The following is a 7094-nucleotide window of genomic DNA, read 5'->3' as shown; positions in this document are numbered from 1 at the left end:
TTAATTGGCCAACTAATATATATATAGAAAATTAGCCGGGCATGGTGGCACATGCCTGTAGTCCCAGCTACTCGGGAGGCTGAGGCAGAAGGATTGCTTGAGCCCAGGAGTTTGAGGTTGCTGTGAGCTAGGCTGACGCCACGGCACTCACTCTAGCCTGGTCAACAAGCGACACTCTGTCTAAAAAAAAAAAAAAGAGTGGATTGTTATGAAGCTGGGACACCCCTCTGGTTTTGCCTCTTTGCATGTGTCTGCTTCACCTTTGACATTTGCCATCATGTGCTGAAGCACAAAAGACCTCACGAGAAACCAAGCAGATGCCAGCGTCATGCTTCTTGAACTTTCCAGCCTGCAGAACCATAAGCCAAATAAACCTCTTTTCTTTATAAACTACCCAGTCTTGGGTTTCTGTTATAACAACACTAAACGGACTAAGACACAGCACTGCACCCCAAAGTGCACTGATGGTATTTCATGCTTTACACTCGTGTAATAACAGTTCAAGCCGAAATTAGGAGGCCATGTAGAGGAAAAAGCCAAAGAAATAATTTGGAGTTATGCCACAGATTCAACATGCAGTTCACTGAACAGAGTAAAACTTTCCCATGGAGGAATAGGCCATGTGTATACAAGTGCAGTTAAATCAAACAGAATTACATTTTTTGGTCCTGGCTGATTCACTGCTGCTTATCTACAAAGCCACAGGATGACAATAGAGAAATTCCTGTTGTGCAACTATTATCCAAATGGTTTTATGGAAAAAAGCATGGCCAAATGCTTTGGTTCTAGTCCAGTTTGCCTGATCTGGCCACATTCTTATATCGGGGAAGCCCATGCTCATAATGGTTATATGTATATACTACATCTTTCCTGATCTGACTCTATCTTTTCAGCCCCAACTCCCACACTGCCCATAACCCCTACCCTCCTCCAGTCTATGGCTTTAAAAAAAAAATAAAATAAAAACAAATAATCACTGGATCTCTACCAGGAACATAGAGCTCTATGTTCTAGAGTTACAAGAGGGACAGAAACAGGAGGAGATTGCGTTCCACAGAGCTTACATTCTAATGAAGAAACACCATCTCTAGACATGTAAAGATATAGCGTCTGTGGCGGGGAAGACCTTTGGTGAACCATATCCACAGTGGAGTTGTCACTGGCAGGCAGTGGCTAAGTATAAGGCAGGGACTACACTTTCCAGCTTCCCTTGTACCCAACCATGTCCATACAACTAATTCTTACCAATGTAATGTGAGTAGAAATGCCATGTGTCCTTCTAGGACAGGGTTTTTAAGAATGCAGTGTGCCTTCTCCACTTACTATTCTTTCCCTGGTTCCTGATAGGTACAGAAAACTCTGAAGCCCTGAAGGCAAAGCCTCAAGATGGAAGAATCTGGGTTTCTGAATCCCAAGTGAAGGAAAACCAGCTAGGAACATTATCATTGAACTGTTAAGGGAGTGTGTAATATACTTACAATGTGTTAAATTGCAGAAACATTGTGGCTAATGTTTACAGGGTCTATCACTAACCTAGCTAATATACTATGTCAGGTGGCCACAAGCACTATGAAGGAAACTAACACATCGATAAGGAATGATAAATGCAATGGGTGGGAAAAGTTCCTCATCTAAACGGAGTGGTAGAGGCAGACCTCACTGATAAGTTATATGAGCAGACTGGAAGAAAGTGAGGGAGCAGGCTGAGTGACGTTCTTGGGGAAAAGTTTGCAGAAAGAAGAAACAATGAGTTCAAGGGCCCTGAGAAGGGAAAACACTTGCTATATCTAAGGAACATCAAGGAGGCCAGGACACCTGGAGTGCAGTGAACAGTGGAGTGACTGGTAGAAAATGAAGTCAGAGAGGACACAGGGGACCACATGACCTATGGCCTTGTAAGATCTTTGGACATTATTCTGAATGAGACGGAATGTAGTTGGGGGATTTGGAGCAGAAGAGTGGTAGGATATTATTTGCATTATAAGAAGATCACTGAAAATGTTGAGACTGTGTTGTGCAGGGAAGGAGATGTGAAAGCAGAAGCAGTTAGGCTACTACAAGAATCCAGGTGAGAGACACTGGTGGCTTGAACTAGGGTGGTGGCAGTGGAGGTCACAAAAAACGATCAGACCATGGGCATTTATTGAGTATGTAGTTAATGGGATTTTGATGTATTAGAGGTGAGATGTGGGAAAAACTGAGGGACAGACTTTAAGGTGACAATCATCAGTCCTAAGTTGGATGTACCTCTTAAAGATCCAATGGAAACATCAAGTAGGCAGACATTTGAGCCTGGAGTTCAGTGGAGAGATCTAGTTGCAGAAGAGGGAAAAAGAAAGAAGTCATCAGTGTATTGTAGTATGGAAATCCGCGAGACTAGATGAGGTCATCTAAGAAATAAATGTAAATAGAGAAAAGACAGGTCCAGGGACTGACCCCTGAGGCCTTCTGCCATTATTTGGAGGTTGGTGAAAAGAGGAAGATGGAGTGCAGGAGATTGAGGTAGAGCAACTTGTGAAAAAGGAGGAACACCAGGAGAATTTGAATCTCAGATGGAAATAAAGAACACATTTCAAGCAAGAAAATGACTGATTATATCATATATTGTTGGTAGTTAAGTAAAATGAAGACTGAACTACTATCAGATTTAACAACATGCAGGTCTTGGTTAGTGAGAAGGACAATTTCAGGCAATTGATTAGGGGAGATAACCAATTAGAATGAGTTTAAGAAAGAATGAAAGTAAGAGTAACTAGAATTGACAAATAAAGACATATCTTTAGTGAAGTTTTGCTGTGAAGGGGAGCAGAGTAACGGGCCAATCTCTGGGGATGTGGGGTCAAAAGAGATTTAATTTGTTTAAGATGGGAGATATTACAATGCATTTTACGTAGATGGAAATGATTCCATAAAGGGGGAAATTAATGATGGCAGAAAGGAACAGAAAAAATTGCTGGAGCATGTCCTCAAAGAGGGGAAAGGCAATGTGCTCAGGCAAAGGGAGTCAATGGACTAGGGAAATGTCGTAGGATGGCCAAGCTGCACCGAGACCTCCCTTGAGTGTTGTGGTCCCAAATAAGACCAAAGCACATGGACATTTGTTTTTCTCCAGCCAAAGGCAGCGGCTCAAATGTAGAATGGAGTAGGCAGAGCTGGAGCAAACCAGGGTGGAGGGCTATTGAGTCGTTAAGATGAAGTTAGAGAAGGGTGGGGGCATTGAAGGTCCATACCAGAAAATGACGTGAATGGTGGTTCATGGGATTTAGTTTGGGCAATTGAGGTCACGGAGGGAGTGAGGCACAGTGGGAGGCTGGAGGGTTTGATGGATGCCTAGCCTGGTGTGATCAAAGAATTACTGACGTCAAGCTACGAGAGGCAGTCATCTGGAAGCGTCTGATCCAGGCTGGAGGGAGGGTGGGTTGACACATCAGACTACTTCCCATTCCCTGAGGTTCAGGGCATTTCCAACGTGCTCTGCAATTTACTCTTGCTATTCCTTTTGTTGTGATAATTTTGAATCTCCTCTTTGCCTCTTACTCATTCCTCAAGGCCCAGATCAGATGATACCTCCTCGTGCAGCTTCCCAGGATCCTCCAAGTCATAATTAATGGCCTTCTCCACTGAGCTCACATAAAGTGCTTTACTCACCTTAATGTGAAGTGCATCACATTGCATCATCATCTGTTTACAAGTCTTGACCTGCCACAGCACATGATCTTAAAGAGGACAGGAGCATATTCTACTCACTTCCTGGCACATTCCCAGTGTGTGGCCCAGAGGCTGCTCATAGCACATTCGTCACCACCCCTGCCCGGGTCCACAGGCTCTCCTGCCCTCCTCTCGTCCCTTCTCCAGACTCCAGTTGGGGTGCTTTCCTTAAACATGTAGACTAGATCATGTTATGCCTCTGCTTGGAACCCTTAATAGACTTTCCAATTATTTATAAGACAAAGACAAATTCTTCCCACGGGACGCATGGCCCCGCAGGAGTCAGCTTGCAGGTGCCTCTCTGGTTCCACCGCTCACTAGTCTCCCTCTGCCTTTGCCCCCAGCAACCTCAGCCTCTTAGGACTTCCGGAGTGCCACATTCTCCCTGAAACCAGGGTGTCCTCACAGGCATTTCCCTCAGCCTGGCATTCTTCCTACTCTGCAGACGTCAGTTCAAGTATCACGTCCTCAGGGATGAAGATGCCTTATTAGACACCCGAAAAGCATCCCTTACCATTCCACCGGTAGCACGTGTAATCACATGCATCACGTGTGGCTGTTTAGAGTCATCGCACTGGTCCAAGAGCCCCATGAGAGCAGTGACCACAGGACTTTGCTCTTTGCTGTAATCCCAGCACCCAACAGAGTGCCTGGCTCATAAAACACTTCATAAATTTCTTCACTGACATTTATTAAACAATAAATAGATGGTTCTAAAGTTTTACTTAATATTCAGTAAAATATAACCAATTTGGTTCCCCAAGTACTTATATATCCTGCACCAAAAAAGAACACAATCAAATACACACATGTGCACACACACATTCCCCCCCCCCCCCGTGTCTTAGTGAGTTTTTACACAGATCTTTAAAAATACCTAAGCAGACACATCAGGCTGTGGTTTGTTACTTACAATCATGCTTAATTATTAAAATAAAGACTATGTATATGTGGCTAAGCCAAGCACCAGCTTGAACATAAGTTGTCAGGAAACCTTGTTGGACACATCAGAGCTAGAATCAATGCTCGTTAGTTTCCCAGCATGAAAGATGGCCAATATAATGAAAGGCGAGCATATATTTTTGGTGTGGATTCAACAAAGAGTCATTTCCTAAGCCTGTCCTATAAAGTGGAAAGTGGGATCTAGTTGTCTGCCTTCCATATCTTAATGAAATTTTTCAGACTATAAGCACTCGGATGATAAGAAAAGCTATATTGTCTCTTTAGGGAAAATGCCCATTGGCTCACTTTCTCTCTCTTATAAACTAGAAATATAAATAATGGGTGTGTATAAATGTGCCAAATAATAAGCATATATAATTTGAATATATATATTTCTCTTTTTTAGTTGGTTTTCAACTAAGATCAATGAGAATACAAGAATCTCATGAATTTTTTTTATTAAAAAAAGAAAAATTTCCTAGGAACTACTTTGAAGAAATGTTTTAACTTTTACAATAGAAAATTTTATACAAAAGTGAAAATAATCTCATAACCTCCTTTTACCTACTACCAACCTTCAATCATTGTCACCTTCTGCCACTATTCCTTCCTCTGAAGAAATTCAAAAGGGGTGGAATACAGGTCAAGGTCAAGGAGGTGTCCGGGAGAGTTGGTCCAACAGTCTCCTCACCATTTGCTCCTCATCCACCACGAGCAGGTCCCTGCCCCAACCAGAGCTCGACTGCTCTCTGTGCAGCAGGGTGCACCGTGCCAGTACCATCACCTGGCCAAGGGAAGAGGATTTCTCATGACCCCAGTCAGGACATCTCCAAAGTCATCTTCCTCTTTAGCACAAGACTCATAGCAAAAGCATCTTGAGATGACTCTGACATAAATATATTCGAGATCAATTTTAGAAATTGACGTACTCCTCAGAGTCTGATACGGACATGCTCATGACTCATCATCTCCGTTTGTGCACAGGCTGCTTTATCAATCCGTGCGAAACGTACTTCAGTGCAGCTGCTAAAATTTACAATCACACTGCTATTTTGTGACGCTGTGTTTGAACTGATGTTGGTAATGTCACTTGTTTTTATGTTCAAGGAACAGTCTAACAGTTTTTGTACTTGGTCTTGTACGTTAGAAATTACTCTGAATCTTGGCTATTATCCTGATTTTTCAATAGCTTTTGGCCAACCATATTAAAAAATTCGGCTTGACTAAAAAAAGACAGAAATGAATATTTGAAACACCCAGTGTTTAAGTAACCCAAGGAGTAAACAGACTCTCTGCACTGTATCAAGGGGGAAGAGAGGGCGTTGGCCTTATCTTGAACTTGGTCTAGTAACCTTGATAAAATTGGTTACTCCACTCTGACCTTGGAGTCCACAGCCACCAATGGCTGGACTTTCCACCCTGAACTTAGTCCCCTAATGACTGAGCTCCCTGGCAAGTACCTAGACTCTAAGCTGAAAGACTGAGGGTTATACCTCAGACCCTACACTCTCCTCACTCTCTAATGCCTCATTTTGATTAAAATACATCCGCAGGGATGACTTGCACTGATTCCCATTTAGACATACCCCAATTTGGGGCTGTTATGTCCACTTTTTCTTAAGGTACTTGTGTCCTTACCCCTTAGAAAGTACTGATCCACTTTCTTTAGTCACTGTCCAAAATTTTTCTTGTTTAAAACCCTAACACTACACACAACTGAGCCTTTATCTCCTCTTTAAATCCCCCAGGACTTTGCACATTTGGCCCATCCCATAAACACCTTAGTCTTAGTTGACATGAAGCTCAGGATGTCCTAGGTCCTAGTGAGGGTCCCTCCAACTTCTGCTCATTTATTCACTCAACTACTGGTAGTATGTTCAAGGCATTAGAAGTTGACATTGACCCACACACTTACAGCCCTGCAGACAGAGGGAGAAAGAGACTTAGATGCAGAAGGATGATACCTTGACAGGTGTCAGGGCTTTTCCACCTGACTCTCCATTAGTGACATCTAGAAACCTTCCCTCGATACCTAGCTCCGGCGTACTTCTTTCGGCCTCCTGAGTGAGTCCCAGGTAACATTGCTTTGTCCAGGAAGGTAACCCCATAAATAGGCTGCTCCTATTTCCACACATCTCTAACTCATCAAGTATGAAGCTCCAGAAACAACACCTGATTTGGCAGGTGCTCCGTCCAAGCATCCCCCAGGGAGGCCATAAACCCCCACACTAACCCTTCAGTCTCTCTTCTCAGACGTTCAAACACCTGCATTGTGCTAGTGAACTCAGGCATGTTCTTCACCTGCCTGAACCTCAAGAAGCAAACGCACATTTGCCAAGGGACGGAGGAGGGACAATGAATGAAGCAGCCAGTGCAGAGCAATCACTGTGTTGCAGAGATGCAGGGAGGCTGCCTTCCTGACAATAACCCACATCCTGGTGGGA

The sequence above is a fragment of the Microcebus murinus genome, chromosome 5 (genome assembly GCF_040939455.1).
Source record: "Microcebus murinus isolate Inina chromosome 5, M.murinus_Inina_mat1.0, whole genome shotgun sequence".
In the NCBI taxonomy this organism is placed as follows: Eukaryota; Metazoa; Chordata; class Mammalia; order Primates; family Cheirogaleidae; genus Microcebus; species Microcebus murinus.
The sequence above is the reverse complement of the archived record's forward strand: the minus strand, read 5'-3'. Positions refer to the sequence as shown.